This window comes from Triturus cristatus, chromosome 1_2 (assembly GCF_964204655.1).
Source record: "Triturus cristatus chromosome 1_2, aTriCri1.1, whole genome shotgun sequence".
Lineage (NCBI taxonomy): Eukaryota > Metazoa > Chordata > Amphibia > Caudata > Salamandridae > Triturus > Triturus cristatus.
Window position 1 is genome coordinate 1094600413 of NC_140580.1, and position 18516 is coordinate 1094618928.

At 43.0% G+C, this 18516-nt stretch overlaps 1 protein-coding gene across 3 annotated transcripts in view; it reads left to right on the forward strand.

Moving 5' to 3' along the window:
- DAB2IP (DAB2 interacting protein) overlaps positions 1-18516 on the forward strand; it is a 1477580-nt gene that overhangs the window by 365446 nt on the left and 1093618 nt on the right. Inside the window, exon 2 of one of the 3 annotated variants that reach the window (XM_085613692.1) lies at positions 14937-15032. The exons of the other annotated variants lie outside the window; for them this stretch is intronic. The gene's annotated coding sequence lies outside the window, so the exon portion shown is untranslated. The remainder of the gene's footprint in view (positions 1-14936; positions 15033-18516) is intronic. 3 annotated transcript variants of the gene reach the window in all.

Below are 18516 nucleotides of genomic sequence, written 5' to 3' on the forward strand. Positions count from 1 at the left end.
ATATTCACGGTTTTTAAGATAGTTTCCTTTCTAAACATTAGAATGTTGAAACTAATCAATGTTGTTGGTTGTTTTTGGATTAAATTGAGAAACTATGTTAAAGTTTCTAGCTGAAATTTAATAAACATCAATGCAGATTTTCAAATATCTTTCCTCCGGCTTGTGCAAGCTTTGGTAAATTGCCAGCCAGCTGTTTTTCGATTTGAGTTTAAAGGTTCTAATGGACGTGTAATTTCAAATGTCTTTTAAAGAGAAAACATGGAAGGCAAAAGTAAAGGTGACCGTCAAACCCTGTTTGCACGACTCATGCATCACCATGAAGGGTCTTGTGTCTCATTGCAGTAATGTATCCACTCTAGCGAGCTATGTATGACTTCATGGCAGTGGGTCCCTAAGTCTTTTATCATTCTGAGGTCTAGAAAATAAAAATCACTGAGTTGCTACTTATCTGATGGCTTGCCTTGCACTTCCTGTGTTTGTCCCTTCCCTCAAGTGTGGCTTTGTTTTATGAAAATTCTGATTCCACTGCTAACTTAAGGGGACTACTTTTTAAGTTGAGCATTGGCAGTGCATGCGCTGTCTCTTCGAGACGTGCTGTATTCACTCTGTGTGCTTACAGCCCGCCCATAGGCTTGCTAGTTGCTGGATCCATTGTCACTCTCCTAGCCTTTCTTCCAATTTGTTCATGGCATGCATTTGTCATGCCTCTTTTAGTGTTCATCCCTCTCCGAGAGTAGGGACAGAGTACGATAACACTCCACTAGTTGCCATTACAGCATAGTAGTTTGACAAACTACCTTTTTTTGGGTTGAAATGGAATGAATACAATTTGTCCAGTTTTCTTTTGAGGCCATGTTATTTTTCTTTTCAGGTTGCGTTTGTGCCTTTTAGAAATGTATTTTTGATCCGAACGATCTCAGTTTGTTAACCATTGTCATGTATTTAAATAGTTTTTTTGGTAGCACGGGGATAACCGACGCCGAGACTCAAGCCCAGTTCTCATGTTCCAAAGTCAGCAGCTCTAAATGTTACACCACATCCTATCTCCAAATATTACTGGGCATAGACGTCCGTGTGTTTGGCTGGGAGTCGGCGATTTTCGTAATTAATTGCGTGAAGCGAGCTGCCGGCAGCAAAGACTGCTTCCCTGGGGATGTCCTCCTTATCTCCATTGTGACGCTCTCACCCTCCCTCCCACTCTTTGTAGGTTTTGGTAACAACTATCTCGACTTCTTTCGCCTCCTAGTGGTGCTCTGATCTTCCACTGCCAGCTCTTTGGTTTAGTAATTTGCAAGACCTAGAGGGATGGTGGAATGCTGGGGGCAGCAAACCAGGCCATTGGGCACTGCCTGACTGCCCATTCTGCCCAGTCTGAGCCTGGAGAAGTTTCCAGAGTTGGAAAGTCTGATGATGGCTTGGAGAGGATGAGCACTAGGAGATGCAAAGCTGCTTCTAAGATGGGTGTAGCTTTGAAATGTTGATCTACTTTCTCTTTTTATTGATTGTTAACTTTAAAAGTGGTTTAGTCATCAACTTTTCTAATTGGGAATAGGTTTAAGAGAGGAATTGCTATCTTTCATTTGCCCCATACGTGGTAGTGTGCTGTTTCCCACTAATTAGTAGAACTTTTGAACAGTGGCTGTGACAGGCCAAAAGGCTGAGCTAATTGGAGAAGAATAGGCTCTTTGGGTGTTTAACTTTTTTTAATATGTTTGATGTATTGTTTTAGGTCTTCTTTGCACATATATCACATTATGCATCATTCAAGTTTATATTTCTTCTACAAAACAGGTCCTCTTAAACCAGGGTGCAGTCATTGCACAAGTGATGCTCTAGGCACGTCTGATGTGCATAAGTAAGCAGCTAGCTTCAGCACAGGGACAGGCGGAGCAATACTGTAGTGAAGTGTTCTTATCCCATTGCATTGGCATAAGTGGCACCCATTGTCCCTGCGGTGCCCTCTGGGTGGGTATCAGGCTGTAGTGAGTCGTTGGCTGGTAAAAATAAGGAGCAGGGGTGGACATGTGCTCTTTTAGTGGACAGGGATTGGGAGCAAAACTCATATGCTCACTAGCACTTGTTGAAATTATTTGTGACAGTATGCACTTGAACTGGAGAGAGTGCAAGATTCCAGTACACAACATGACCTCTATTCATGGCAAAATTCATTTTGCTGGGCTCTCACGGAAAGTGAATGTAAGTGCACATTGGCTAGTGCTCCTGTGCCAAGTGTTAGGAAGGAACACCGCTACCCCAGATATACTATACATTATGACCCATTTGTACTAGCACATTTTCCAACAGACACAGAATGGGAAAAATCCTTTTGAGCTTCAGGCCCCAAGTACAGTACCCATGTATGAGAGGATGGCGAAATATTGCAGACAAAAAGTTCGGCAACAAAAATATTGAGGGTACGAGTATTGACTTTAGATACTTTGAATGTAAAGTAAAAAATATCAACAGTGCGGCATAGGGAGAGTGATGCCTACAATGGCGGCGGTGCTTACAGGCAGCCCTGTAGGCATTACGATGTGCCTTTCCGCCTGCCCTTTCATGGCAGTGAACCCGCCATGAAAAGGCAGGTGGAAAGGGACATTCGGGGCCCTTAGCGGGTCTCCCATCCTCCCTGGCCCCTACATATCCCTGCACCATGTCGCGGGCACCGCATGGTGCCTGCCACGTAGTGAGGGGATGAGTGCAGTCTCCATTTTTTGCATTGCGGCGGGTGCTGCAGCCAGCAGCACCCGCCACTATGCAAACTATAGGCATTGCGACCACTGCCAGCATGTCGGGCGGTCCCAGTCCCCGATATGGTGGCGGACAGACATAAGTCTGCTCACCACTGTAAACGGTCCCATAGTTCATATGCAGAGGTAGCACATGCAAAATTACACCATCTATCGGAATCTCTGATGTGCCCGGTAACAGGAGTTTCTGGATGAGTAAGGGATTCTGAGCATTTGGAATTAGAGTGTAATTAGAAGTTTTTCATATTAAGAGTATGATGAAAAGCAAATGCACAGGGTGGAGTTTAAATGATGTCGACCATGTCGATCACCTGTCACTGAAAGCGTTCTGTCCCAACCTTTGCTCAAGATTTTACTTTTGACTCTCCATTAAGATGACCCAGGAAGGGTGTACACTATGCCAAAACTACACAACATATTGAATACTTGTTTTTTTACTTATGTAGGGGACACACGTTCTGCTAAATAATAATTTATTCTTTATTGTACAACTTTTAAATCCACATAACAGTTTTTTGACTCTTACCATAAGAAATGGGTCTTTGCTGGACTTAAGAGTTATTTGCCATTCTTTCCCACCTGGCTACTTTAAGATGCCTTCGTGATAAATCCAAATGTACACAGGAAAGTGCTGTACCATTGTTGAGCATACTGACCATGCTTGTAACTGCTCTCTGAAGCTTTTGCAATTAGTTCAACAATGTTTGAACTCTTCATCCGACCCATTTAATTTTTCACTTTTTGCAAATCTTTTCCAAAAAATGTTCGCTTCTAAGATCTTAGCCATCAGGGACAGTATTGTGGGAAAAACTGAAATAAAATGTCCCTTATACTCGAGTCTTGTCCTCTCTCGCACATCAACTCAACTATGGCTGATGTCTGACTTTCTTGTTATTGAACCAAGTGGAACTTGTGACCATCTTATCGAAAAGGGGATACACAGCTTACTTTGCCAACCCATTTGAAGCATATTTTGTAGGGAGCTTTTCTACCCAGATAACAGATTTCTGACGTTCTTTGGCCAATGCACTCATTCACCTATTTCCCCTTTTCATTTCCTTTAAGTCTGGACAAGTTTTACCCTTGCTGCACTGTGGTTTTTATTAACTTTTCAAACTATTTCTAGGCCAGTCAATGTGCAACATTTCAACTCCAAAAGGACCTCTGTAAATATGAGTTAATGCAGAACTGCCAGTCATGACGTTCATGGTGTACTAGGAATTCACCCATTTTTCAGTTGATGGGTGGTGTCCTATGAGAGTTTGATGATGGCACTGCCTTTATTCTTGTGTTCCTGGATCTCTCAGTAGTGTTTGATCATGAGATTGCTCCACAGCTTTCCCTAAGGGCAAGAAAGGGCAGGGTTCTGGGTTAGTTCTCATCCCTCATTCCCAGGCATTCCCAACATTTACAGGTGAACACCAAATTCTCAACTAACCCAACCCCATTTGGGTGCCTGAATGATCATCTTTTTCAGCATTTTTATTGAACTGCTGTCTGATCTAGTGCTTGGCTCTTGAATATCCATCCCAGAGTACAGATGACACAAAGCTAAATCATTGACAATCATCATGTGAGGGACTGCCTTACTACTGATGAGGACTTTGGGTATAATTATTATGGTAGCGATGCAGGCACCGGTAATAGGCGGCAGGATCCTGTGGTCTTGTAGCCTATTACAAGTTGGGCAGTCGAACAGCCATGGACTGCCGCAATCACCAGGTATCAGAGATCTCTGGTGGTGTTGCGGCGGTCTTATGTGTTTCCTCTATGACTCAGTTTTCATGGCGGTGAGCCTGCCATGAAACCTGTGGTGGAGAGGAAACAAAGGGAGGGGGACCTACATGGCCCCCTGTTGCCTCAGGTCCATGGGGTGCATGCAGGGGGACACGTGTCCCCCTCTGTGCATACACCCCAGTACCTGCACAGCACGGACTGCACCAGTCCATGCCATGCAGGAACTGCCTTTGACACTCCCTTTACAGTGCCTTTTTCATAGGCAACGCTGTGGGACCACCAGAGAACCACCCGCCAGAGACTGAAAAAGTAGCAATCTGGCAGGGGGTCTTGGAGCGGGGTGGCGGCCCCGCTCAAAGACATCCAAAGTTGTAAATAGACCCTGAGTCTTTTCACTTCTTCAGGCTCAACTTCACTAAAACAATGGTTACTGTACTCTGTCCTACTCTCCTCTTCCACCTGTGTACCTTTGTAGCCTTATGGCTCACCTCCAAGTATGCTCTTCGCTTCACCACAACTAATTCCTCGTTAGTTACATTTCTGGGCTCAACTCTGGGCTCCTCCCTGAATTACAAACGAAATAGGAATAAACTGGTCTCTGCATGCCTCTTTTTGCATTTATTCCTTTAGGGAATCTATGCTTTGCACCTTTATCTGACTTCCTTTCCATTGTCCAAGCTCTTACTTTATCATGACCAAATGGATGCATTTTCTCAGGTGCCCTCCAGTATCTGTGTCTCCTTTAAATAGAAGTGGATCCTTACCTTCGATGACATGTTATTGATGGTACCCTAGTATCGAAAACAAAATCTTGTGGGAACTGTTATATTGGAGTTTTGATTATTGAATAATAAGTATATAGTTTTTCTTCATTTAACAATAATCTCGTACTTCAAAATACCTATTACTTTAATATGGTGCATATATAATCTTTTAGGTATTTCTATGTTAATAAGGTAGAATTTATTTTAAAAAGTATGTTCTTTATTTTTTTTCTTTTTTCTTTTATATTTTTAATAATTTTTATTATTTTAATGACATTTGTATTTGTAACATGTTTTAGTTTGTCAATTTTTCATGGGTTTTGGGTAGGTAGTGTTTTAAATTAATGTAAATTTATTTTTTGAAAAATCCTGTATTTTAATATTTGTAGTTGGATTTTTAAAAATGCTTATATGTTAAGTCTGATATTTATTTTGTAATGGGCTTTATAGGCATGTTTTATTTTTATTTTTGTAAGGTAACTATATATTTGTATATTTTGCAATTTTCTTATTTAGCAATAAAAAAATATATTTTTCTTTCTTCAATTTTTATGTTATATGGGGTGTTCAAAACTCTTGTAATTTGTGGTAACAATTTTCAATTTATATTATTGTTTTTTTCTTTTAGTACAAAATAATTCTTTTGTGTAAAACTGACCCCTCAAAGTCCAACACTTTCCCCAGTGTTGTTTAATTTGGAGTGGGAATAGTAATCCGCGTCCCCTCCCCCCCAAGAAGCCCGGCACTTTGCAATATGTTGCTTAATTTGGAGTGATAATATTAGATCAGGCAGTGTTTGCCCTAATGCTTACTTTGAATTGGGACTAGCAAACCTGACTCCACCCCCAAAAGCCAACACTTTCCACAGGATTGTTTAGTTAAAGAGATAGGAGCATTTGACCCAATTCTATTTTTATTTTCAGATACATAGATGTTTACAAAAAATATTTAGGCCCTCAATACAATGGCGGGCGGTCGGGCCTGCCATCTAGGGCATCGGTCCGACCTCTGCATTACAGACACCGCCCCACAATGGGGCGGTGTCTGCGCAGACACCACCGTAGGTATTAGGATATCCCTTTTCGACTGCCTGATCATGGCGGTGGGACCACCATGAACAGGAAGTCGGAAAGGGATATCTTAATCCCAGCCGGAAATTGACTTTGGGGGCCCCAACCAGGGCTCCTGTCCCCCATGGGCCACTGGAATGTGGCCAGGGGGTCACATTTAATGCCCCCACAAACATCCATGCTCCGTGTGCCAGGCACATATGGTGCCTGGCACACAAACCTTGGATGTTTAAAAACATCCCTTTTTCAATTGTGGCTTGTGCTGCACCCTTTTCGGGGCCACAGCACAAGCCACAATTGAAAAATGCTTACACGGTGGTCCCATCCTAATCTGGCAGGTGGGACTGCCGACTACTTGTCAGCCGGACGCAATCCTGCAACATGCGCCATCGTATTGACACCCTTTATTTTTAAATAAGATCTATGTTTTGTAAATATTTTTGCTGTAAAAACATTTTTATTTTAATGGTTTGTAATTTAAAATACATATTGTTTTAAAGAATAATTTCAAATTAAATTCATTTTATGTATATAAAATATATTAAAATGTTTTGCAATTTTTTTAAATTGTAAAATGATTTGGAATTAAATGCATAATATTTTTTAATTGTTCAAAAAATAGATTTATACTATATTTATATTTCCCATAAATGTGTTAATTTTATGTAGGACTATATTTTGGAATCCATATTTTTGCTTTTTCAATTAATATTATAGGATTTACAATATTTTGGAAGTTAATATTTTGATCTCGATGTTTTGGATCCTCAATATTTTTGTGGTCGATATTCAGTACTACAATCCCTCAAATACTAGTATTTACTCTTCAGCCCATCTGAGTTTTGGCACCACTAAATTTGATCACAGCACTGCTATCGTTAAGGATGGTTTTCATTGTAAAGATTTTAAATGGTCATGCACAATAAACTATTAATATTATTATTATTGTCTTCTAATGTGTCTGGCTGCTATTACAGCCGGTTCAAAATCAACTATGTGACCTGCAAGTCGCTTGGCCTTCGACAGTTCTACTGTCTGGAAATCAGACTGCAAGTCTATGTCGCGTGCAGAGAGACTTTGCCAAATCCCATTTCGCCAAGTCCTATGGCCAGGTTTTGGCTGCCATCCTCAACTCTTGCTTTCTCATACTGTCCTGAAATTCAATTTATTTTGATGGGTAAATCCAAAACATAGCTCATTCTTTCCTTCTAGCCCTGGGCCCTATAACTCTGCATGGTTTCATCTATTTGACGTTTTACTTTCCTTACCTTTTCTACCAATCCTTCTCAAAGTTTGTTTCTTATTATTTATGGTGTCCTTTATCATCTTGTGTGTTCTCTTTTCATTAATTTGAATTAATTGTTTTAAAACAAGTGAGCAAACATCGCACACCTGAAAAATATCGAATTTGTTTCTTAATCGCACCAAGGTGAAAATTAGCAAAACTTTTACTTGTGGAACCTTTTCTTGCATATGTGAAATATGAATTTTGGTGAAGTAGTGCAGAATGGAAACAGTACGGCCCATGCACGGAGCAATTAATTAGTATGTTTTGCTTAATAATGCTGATCAATAAATGAAACAAATGTATTACATTTATGGCATAGATATAAAAATACTCTCAAATAAATATTCCTCGGCTCCTGGCAGGTAACAAATGTTGTACAGCATTTTTTCTTCCCCTTCATATCCATCTGAGCCACACAGCCGCCTTTGATGTATTGCCTCTCAGGAAATTGCTAGAAAATGGTGCTGTGTTCACAATGCTTTAGCAAAGGGTCATTTGCCACTTTCACTAAGGATGCGGTGTCCATTGTAATCTGGGATAACTCGGACCTCAGATTTCATTGATATGAAAAATAGCTCCTGATTTTTCAGATGTGCCCTCCATTTTAAAACAATAGAAGTTGATTTGTTAAAGAGAGCTTGGCCTAAATAGGCCTGAATAATGTTCGGAAGGGAACTGTTCTTATAGGCAGCATAGCATAATAATGACCACAAAACATTTAAAAATTGGCGGTGAGTGTTAGTGCTTAAGAGGAGTTGGGAGGGGGATTTAAATGACATCTGAAACATTCACATTTTGCTTCAGTTCTCAAGAAGACATGAGTAGGCAAGGAACTGGGCAGCCAATGAAGGCTTACTCAGAGCGCAAGGAACTGGGCAGCCAATGAAGGTTTACTCCGAGTGCAAGGAACTGGGCAGCCAATGAAGGTTTACTCCGAGTGCAAGGAACTGGGCAGCCAATGAAGGTTTACTCAGAGTGCAAGGAACTGGGCAGCCAATGAAGGCTTACACAGAGCGCAAGGAACTGGGCAGCCAATGGAGGTTTACTCAGAGCGCAAGGAACTGGGCAGCCAATGGAGGTTTACTCAGAGCGCAAGGAACTGGGCAGCCAATGAAGGCTTACTCAGAGTGCAAGGAGCTGGGCAGCCAATGAAGGTTTACTCAGAGTGCAAGGAACTGGGCAGCCAATGAAGGCTTACACAGAGCGCAAGGAACTGGGCAGCCAATGAAGGTTTACTCAAAGTGCAAGGAACTGGGCAGCCAATGCAAGGAACTGGGCAGCCAATGAAGGCTTACACAGAGCGCAAGGAACTGGGCAGCCAATGGAGGTTTACTCGGAGCGCAAGGAACTGGGCAGCCAATGAAGGCTTACTCAGAGCGCAAGGAACTGGGCAGCCAATGAAGGTTTACTCCGAGTGCAAGGAACTGGGCAGCCAATGAAGGCTTACTCAGAGTGCAAGGAACTGGGCAGCCAATGGAGGTTTACTCAGAGCGCAAGGAACTGGGCAGCCAATGAAGGCTTACTCAGAGCGCAAGGAACTGGGCAGCCAATGAAGGCTTACTCAGAGTGCCAGGAACTGGGCAGCCAATGAAGGTTTACTCAGAGCGCAAGGAACTGGGCAGCCAATGACGGTTTACTCCGAGTGCAAGGAACTGGGCAGCCAATTAAGGTTTACTCCGAGTGCAAGGAACTGGGCAGCCAATGAAGGCTTACTCAAAGTGCAAGGAACTGGGCAGCCAATGAAGGTTTACTCCGAGTGCAAGGAACTGGGCAGCCAATGAAGGTTTACTCAGAGTGCAAGGAACTGGGCAGCCAATGAAGGTTTACTCCGAGTGCAATGAACTGGGCAGCCAATGAAGGCTTACTCAAAGTGCAAGGAACTGGGCAGCCAATGAAGGTTTACTCCGAGTGCAAGGAACTGGGCAGCCAATGAAGGTTTACTCAAAGTGCAAGGAACTGGGCAGCCAATGAAGGTTTACTCAGAGTGCAAAGGACTGGTCAGCCAATGAAGGTTTACTCAGAGTGCAAGGAACTGGGCAGCCAATGAAGGTTTACTCAAAGTGCAAGGAACTGGGCAGCCAATGAAGGCTTACTCAAAGTGCAAGGAACTGGCAGCCAATGAAGGTTTACTCAAAGTGCAAGGAACTGGACAGCCAATGAAGGTTTACTCAGAGTGCAAAGGACTGGGCAGCCAATTAAGGTTTACTCAGAGTGCAAAGGATTGGGCAGCCAATGAAGGTTTACTCAGAGTGCAAGGAACTGGGCAGCCAATAGATGTTTACTCAGAGCGCAAGGAACTGGGCAGCCACTGACGGTTTACTCAGAGCGCAAGGAACTGGGCAGCCACTGAAGGTTTACTCAGAGTGTAAGGAACTGGGCAGCCAATGAAGGTTTACTCAGAGCACAAGGAACTGGGCAGCCAATGGAGGTTTACTCAAAGTGCAAGGAACTGGGCAGCCAATGGAGGTTTACTCAGAGTGCAAGGAACTGGGCAGCCAATGGAGGTTTACTCAGAGCGCAAGGAACTGGGCAGCCAATGGAGGTTTACTCAAAGTGCAAGGAACTGGGCAGCTAATGAAGGTTTACTCAGAGCGCAAGGAACTGGGCAGCCAATGAAGGTTTACTCAGAGCGCAAGGAGCTTGGCAGCCAATGAAGGTTTACTCAGAGCGCAAGGAACTGGGCAGCCAATGACGGTTTACTCAGAGCGCAAGGAACTGGGCAGCCAATGAAGGCTTACTCAGAGTAGGCAAGGAGCTGGGCAGCCAATGAAGGTTTACTCAGAGTGCAAGGAACTGGGCAGCCAATGAAGGTTTACTCCGAGTGCAAAGGACTGGGCAGCCAATGAAGGTTTACTCCGAGTGCAAGGAACTGGGCAGCCAATGAAGGTTTACTCAGAGTGCAAGGAACTGGGCAGCCAATGACGGTTTACTCAGAGCGCAAGGACCTGGGCAGCCAATGACTGTTTACTCAGAGCGCAAGGAACTGGGCAGCCAATGACGGTTTACTCAGAGTGCAAGGAACTGGGCAGCCAATGAAGGTTTACTCTGAGTGCAAAGGACTGGGCAGCCAATGAAGGTTTACTCCGAGTGCAAGGAACTGGGCAGCCAATGAAGGTTTACTCCGAGTGCAAGGAACTGGGCAGCCAATGGAGGTTTATTCAGAGTGCAAGGAACTGGGCAGCCAATGACGGTTTACTCAGAGCGCAAGGAACTGGGCAGCCAATGAAGGTTTACTCAGAGTGTAAGGAACTGGGCAGCCAATGAAGGTTTACTCAGAGCGCAAGGAACTGGGCAGCCACTGACGGTTTACTCAGAGCGCAAGGAACTGGGCAGCCACTGAAGGTTTACTCAGAGTGCAAGGAACTGGGCAGCCAATGGAGGTTTACTCAGAGTGCAAGGAACTGGGCAGCCAATGGAGGTTTACTCAGAGCGCAAGGAACTGGGCAGCCACTGACGGTTTACTCAGAGCTCAAGGAGCTGGGCAGCCAATGAAGGTTTACTCCGAGTGCAAGGAACTGGGCAGCCAATGGAGGTTTACTCCGAGTGCAAGGAACTGGGCAGCCAATGAAGGTTTACTCAGAGTGCAAGGAACTGGCAGCTAATGAAGGTTTACTCAGAGCGCAAGGAACTGGGCAGCCAAGGAAGGTTTACTCAAAGTGCAAGGAACTGGGCAGCTAATGAAGGTTTACTCAGAGTGTAAGGAACTGGGCAGCCAATGAAGGTTTACTCAGAGTGCAAGGAACTGGGCAGCCAATGAAGGTTTACTCCGAGTGCAAGGAACTGGGCAGCCAATGAAGGTTTACTCAGAGCGCAAGGAACTCGGCAGCCAATGAAGGTTTACTCAGAGCGCAAGGAACTAGGCAGCCACTGACGGTTTACTCAGAGCGCAAGGAACTGGGCAGCCACTGAAGGTTTACTCAGAGTGCAAGGAACTGGGCAGCCAATGGAGGTTTACTCAGAGCGCAAGGAACTGGGCAGCCACTGACGGTTTACTCAGAGCGCAAGGAGCTGGGCAGCCAATGAAGGTTTACTCCGAGTGCAAGGAACTGGGCAGCCAATGAAGGTTTACTCCGAGTGCAAGGAACTGGGCAGCCAATGAAGGTTTACTCAGAGTGCAAGGAACTGGCAGCTAATGAAGGTTTACTCAGAGCGCAAGGAACTGGGCAGCCAATGAAGGTTTACTCAAAGCGCAAGGAACTGGGCAGCCAATGAAGGTTTACTCAGAGCGCAAGGATTTGGGCAGCCAATGAAGGTTTACTCAGAGTGCAAGGAACTGGGCAGCCAATGAAGGTTTGCTCCGAGTGCAAGGAACTGGGCAGCCACTGAAGGTTTACTCCGAGTGCAAGGAACTGGGCAGCTAATGAAGGTTTACTCAGAGCGCTAGGAACTGGGCAGCCAATGAAGGTTTACTCAGAGCGCAAGGAACTGGGCAGCCAATGAAGGTTTAGTCAGAGCGCAAGGAACTGGGCAGCTAATGAAGGTTTAGTTAGAGCGCAAGGAACTTGGCAGCCAATGAAGGTTTACTCAGAGCGCAAGGAACTGGGCAGCTAATGAAGGTTTAGTTAGAGCGCAAGGAACTGGGCAGCTAATGAAGGTTTACTCTGAGTGCAAGGAACTGGGCAGCCAATGAAGGTTTACTCCGAGTGCAAGGAACTGGGCAGCCAATGAAGGTTTACTCCGAGTGCAAGGAACTGGGCAGCCAATGAAGGTTTACTCAGAGTGCAAGGAACTGGGCAGCCAATGAAGGTTTACTCAGAGCGCAAGGAGCTGGGCAGCCACTGAAGGTTTACTCAGAGTGCAAGGAACTGGGCAGCCAATGAAGGTTTACTCCGAGTGCAAGGAACTGGGCAGCCAATGAAGGTTTACTCCGAGTGCAAGGAACTGGGCAGCCAATGAAGGTTTACTCCGAGTGCAAGGAACTGGGCAGCCAATGAAGGTTTACTCCGAGTGCAAGGAACTGGGCAGCCAATGAAGGTTTACTCAGAGTGCAAGGAACTGGGCAGCTAATGAAGGTTTACTCCGAGTGCAAGGAACTGGGCAGCCAATGAAGGTTTACTCCGAGTGCAAGGAACTGGGCAGCCAATGAAGGTTTACTCAGAGTGCAAGGAACTGGGCAGCCAATGAAGGTTTACTCTGAGTTCAAGGAACTGGGCAGCCAATGAAGGTTTACTCTGAGTGCAAGGAACTGGACAGCCAATGAAGGTTTACTCCGAGTGCAAGGAACTGGGCAGCCAATGAAGGTTTACTTAGGGTGCAAGGAACTGGGCAGCCAATTGAGGTTTACTCAGAGCGCAAGGAACTGGGCAGCCAATGAAGGTTTACTCAGAGCGCAAGGAACTGGGCAGCCACTGACGGTTTACTCAGAGTGCAAGGAACTGGGCAGTCAATGAAGGCTTACTCCGAGCGCAAGGAACTGGGCAGCCAATGAAGGCTTACTCCGAGTGCAAGGACTGGGCAGCCAATGAAGGTTTACTCAGAGCGCAAGGAACTGGGCAGCCAATGGAGGTTTACTCAGAGTGTGTTATGTTTCTATTAAACAAACGCAATCATGAGTAGTTCTTGATTATTGGCTCATCCATAGTTCGCAGTTCCCACTGTCCTTTGCGCAATATTCTCTCTTGTGTGTTAACTGGATCTGGGAACGCGTGATCATTTTCTGTGTGAGTGAGCGCGTGATTTGCTTAGTTTTTCCTTGCAAATGACTCAACTACACTCCTAATCAAAATACTTGTGAAAATCATGACCTTTGTGCAAAACCGCAAGAGATGATGGAATAGTTTCTACAAGAAATACTAGAAGTTTGCAAGAAACAAAACTTCACACCATTAGTTAAATCTGAATTAAGTCTGTCCTGGCATTCTTTGTCTTGGTGAAAGCAAACATGCAGGAAGTTTGGAGCTACATAAGGTCATGATGAATAAAGAAAAATATTGTCTTCTTGTATTGTTTGTTGACTGCATGGTTCAGTCTGTGTTTTGTGTATTTTAACTTTTCCCTATCTTGTTCAAACAAACTCTGGAGTGAGAATTCACTTGGGCTGTCTTTCGGTACCCAGACTATTGGCTTTGCTCTTCTTAAGAACATTCTGCTATGAACATCTCCCCTTACACAAAAAAGTGCATGTGAATTGTCCACAGACCAGAAACACCTTGTTCAGAGGTTATCTTTGTGGATAGGTGCTAAGGAACTTCCATGGAGTAAAGAATCACTAGCGCTGCTCCCCCTTGCACCTTTTATATTGAGACATCCAGGGCGGGAAGAACATACCGTTATAGCTGGTGCCCTGGTGCTATCCACCGCTGCCCAGCATCATGCTTTCACTGCGGGGAACAACCTTTACAACGCAACTTTTACAACGCACTACACTTACAACGCATTTTTTACAACGCACAATCCATTACAACGCATGACATTACAACGCATGACACTACAACGCATTTTTAAAAACTACCTTTACAACACATTCCATTACAACGCATACTACCATTACAACGCATACCATTACAACGCATAATATTAAACTACACTATCCAACACTTTCCCTACTGTTGCACCCCCTGGAGTTAGAATAGTAATTTTTACCCCTATACTATCCAACACTTACCCTACTGTTGCACCCCCTGGAGTTAGAATAGTAATTTTTACCCCTATACTATCCAACACTTACCCTACTGTTGCACCCCCTGGAGTTAGAATAGTAATTTTTACCCCTATACTATCCAACACTTACCCTACTGTTGCACCCCCTGGAGTTAGAATAGTAATTTTTACCCCTATACTATCCAACACTTACCCTACTGTTGCACCCCCTGGAGTTAGAATAGTAATTTTTACCCCTATACTATCCAACACTTACCCTACTGTTGCACCCCCTGGAGTTAGAATAGTAATTTTTACCCCTATACTATCCAACACTTACCCTACTGTTGCACCCCCTGGAGTTAGAATAGTAATTTTTACCCCTATACTATCCAACACTTACCCTACTGTTGCACCCCCTGGAGTTAGAATAGTAATTTTAACCCCTATACTATCCAACACTTACCCTACTGTTGCACCCCCTGGAGTTAGAAAAGTAATTTTTACCCCTATACTATCTAATACTTAACTTAAATGCAATTTAATATTATGCGTTGTAATGGTATGTGTTGTAATGGTAGTATGCGTTGTAATGGAATGCGTTGTAAAGGTAGTTTTTAAAAATGCGTTGTAGTGTCATGCGTTGTAATGTCATGCGTTGTAATGGATTGTGCGTTGTAAAAAATGCGTTGTAAGTGCATGCGTTGTAAAAGTGTGCGTTGTAACGACATACATCCTTTCACTGCAGATTATTCTACAGTCTTCCAGGCTGAGTTCACCTCAGATCATGGAGCTCTGCGCTGAAATGTAGCGCACGCCAGCTTTGTTGGGTGTTTAACTGCAGGTATGTGACTTGATTATTCCAAAGCTAGGTGGGAGTGGATAATTTAGATTTTTCATACATCATGTCCACTGTACCAACTTTGTCGCTGGCCAAATGCTTTTTTAAATTCAGGAGAGCTGATGGGGCTCAATTTATGTGATCTCAAGATAGTACTGCAAACAATATAGAAACCATTGGAACTAATGGTGGAGTGGGTACACATGTGTTTCACCATTTTATTCACAGTGCACAAGTTTGGTCACATTTAGCAAACTTAGGACAGAATTTAGTGCAATTTTCCAGGAAACAACAGAAATGTATTTAAGTAACTAAATTGCATCCTTAATAACTGTGCAGTTTATGTATGGTTGAGCTGTTTTATAGCCTTATTCCAAACTTCACAAAGGGAAATGGTATCCCCCTTATTAAAAACTGCTTCCCTTAGTGTACACAAAGGGTATCCACATAACAGACATCTTGGCAGGGAGGCATTTTTTCAAGCATGGGCTTTTCCAGTACAAATCACGGTTATCAGAGGATGGACTCTAATTTGGTCAAGAAAGTAAACCAAGATTGTAACTAGCAAATTGTATAACATTGTCAAATGAAAGCAAATTCAGTGAATCACTAACAACTTTGCATATATGTTTCTCCTAATGACTATAATGAGGCTAAATACATTCTTGCTGAAAGTGCCTATGGTCTAATGAGAGAGGAGATGGTTTAAAAAAAAAGTTGAATTAAAGTCATGAATAAAACTTTTTGAACTTCGAAAATTAAAAAAAACCTGAAGTGTTCTGAAACTTAGGGTGTAAGTTCGGAAACAGTACCACTAGCAGTAGATGGAGACTTTGTAAGAGCTATTTCTACAAAGTGCTAATTTTATTAAAGACAAAAAAGAGGCGAGTATTTCATTTGTCTTTCTTGCTGTATAAATTGTATAACTGCCATAACGAAAAAAATAAGGTGATGAAACAAAGAAATAAACTACAGTTCCCAGCAACCCATGGTGCTGAACTATTAAGTAGACTGCATAGGGGGGATCCTTAAGTCCTCCGCAATAGCCCCGAAAGACTGCTATTTCCTCTTTCTTGATGCTGCAATATTAGTTCAATTTATGCAAGGACTGAAAAAAGGTGAAGAAAATGCAGATGCCAAACAGAAGAAGAACCACTGACCACTTTCCAATCTCCTTATCATCAGTGTTTTGATTAAGTAACTGTTGATTGTGGAACTTGAAAAGAAGAAATGTTCAATACTTTACAGGAAAAATGTCTCCTAGAACATTGAGGACTTTCCAGCAATAGGTCTTGTAAAAGTTCAATTTTCTGACACTACCAGAGGCTCCAATTCTACTTTTTCAAAGCAAATTATGTACTGAATAAGAACCATGATAATCTAGATTGCAATAAAAAGATTTGAAAGTGGACTTTGTTGACCATCTGTTCTAAAATTGTCGTGTACTCTGCCACCTGCCCAAAAGGTTTTGGGTGCCTTGGCACCCCTAGAGGGAAGAGCCCCAAACCTAGCAATATCAATACCTGCTTGAGACATGACCCATTTAACTCCTCTTCCGAAAGTGGAAGAAGAGGGAGGAGCGTGAGTCTGTATTAAAGAAATCAGTAACTGACCACTATAAGTTGTGAGAGATGCAGAAGTTAAATCATATTCTTACAAACATCTTCCAACAGTTTTGCATAGTCAACCACTGAAATGAGAGCTTTACTTCTTCTTGAAATATTATAAAGAACTCCTGATGGACTACATTGCGTGGTTGATAAATCCAAGGCCTTGACACCTGAAATATTTCAAAAGATGCACAGTAATATAATCAGTTTTGCAGATGAAGCCTTCAGCAACAGTGATTATCTGCCCATGACGTTAATAAATTCAGAACAATCGCAACAACCCATAAACAACTGTATTTGGCTGAAGCTAAGCAATACCTATTCTAATTTCATAAAGCAAATTTCATATCAACGGATATCAATCAATAGTTTTCTCATTGATTTATTGATTATGTAGATATTGGGTGTTTTATATGACCTCCCTGAAGATACAAAATGCCCCAAATAATATGCTATGCAGACAACGTTTGATGAAACAACGTTTGAGTTCGATCCGAAACACCAGTGAAGACCTCGATGCCCTAGCTGGTTTGTATACCTTGGCTGTTCCTAGTGCACTGGCTTTGTTAATGAAATTGAAAGTTGCTGATGAAATTCTGGGGACCACCACAGCAGTCCTGACATCTTCCAAGCCATTAGTTGGAGACTGGCCGAGAGAACAAGATCTTGATATTGTCCCAATTGATTTTGTAGAATCTGCAGAATATTGAACCGAAGAAATTGTAACGTCCATTGGAATTTGTAACAGATCTGGAAACCAGAATTGGGATGGCCACAAATGGGGAAATATTACCAGAGAAGTTTTATTTTTCCTGCTGACTTGGCTAGACAGTGGGAAGCCATGGCAAAGGAGGACATGTAGACGGAAGGCCCTGATTCCATGAATGAAGGAAAGCATCCATGGCGGTTTCTGAGGGATTTGGCCTCCAACTGACAAATTAAGTAAGCTGCCTGTTCAATGTGGAATAAACATATCTATTGATAGAGGACCCCTTATTGATTGGAGACATTAATCCCTTACTGAATTTCGATGAGCCGGTAGATAAGCTGCCATCATGAAAATGTGGCATTGGTGGGAGTATTCTCAAAATTGCTTCGCTAGATTGGATAAAACCTTTGGCCAAGTGCATCCCAGATAGTTGATATACTTTACAGAGGTGAGATTTTCCATCAGTGACACTACTGACCAACAAGCGTGCTTCCTTGCAAATATCTGAGGTGCAAACACGCCTGTTGGATTTTCTAAATAATGTATCTAAATGCAAGGCTTCCTCTGAGACCATACATCCCCAGCTCCCCATCCTGACAACTTACATCTGACTTTAAGAAAGATTGAGGATCGATCATCAGCTTAATGCATCGAGATGACCAAACGCCTGCTTGTTTCCTCTTTGTTTCCTGAACTAAGAGCATTACACCTGAATAGCTTAAACCCTTTTGAAGATGTCTGAGTCTGTGACTCTTGAATGCTCAGTAATTAAGGGTACAGGGGAGTAAAGCTTGGATCTAAGAAGCGAGAAGACCTACAATATGATTTAGGAGGTTAAGAGAGAGAGGCGAGGAAACAAATAATTGAGGAAGTTCTTTCCTGATAATAGTCAGTATCCAAGTAGAAGTTGGAGAATGCAAGAATCTGAGTTCACTAAAAGTCCTAGAAGCTCTATTGTCTGGACCGGTCAGACTAACAATTTTGATTTATAACAAACCCCAAACTTTTCAGAGGGAGAATTCTGTTTTCAAGTTCACATATAAGAACCTGCTTTTTGGTGGCTATTCATAGTTTTAACACTCGGAAATAGAGAGAACTTTTTTTTATCTGATTGTTTCTGAGCAGTGCTGTCTACGGCTCATGCATTAACTCAACGCATGGACCATTT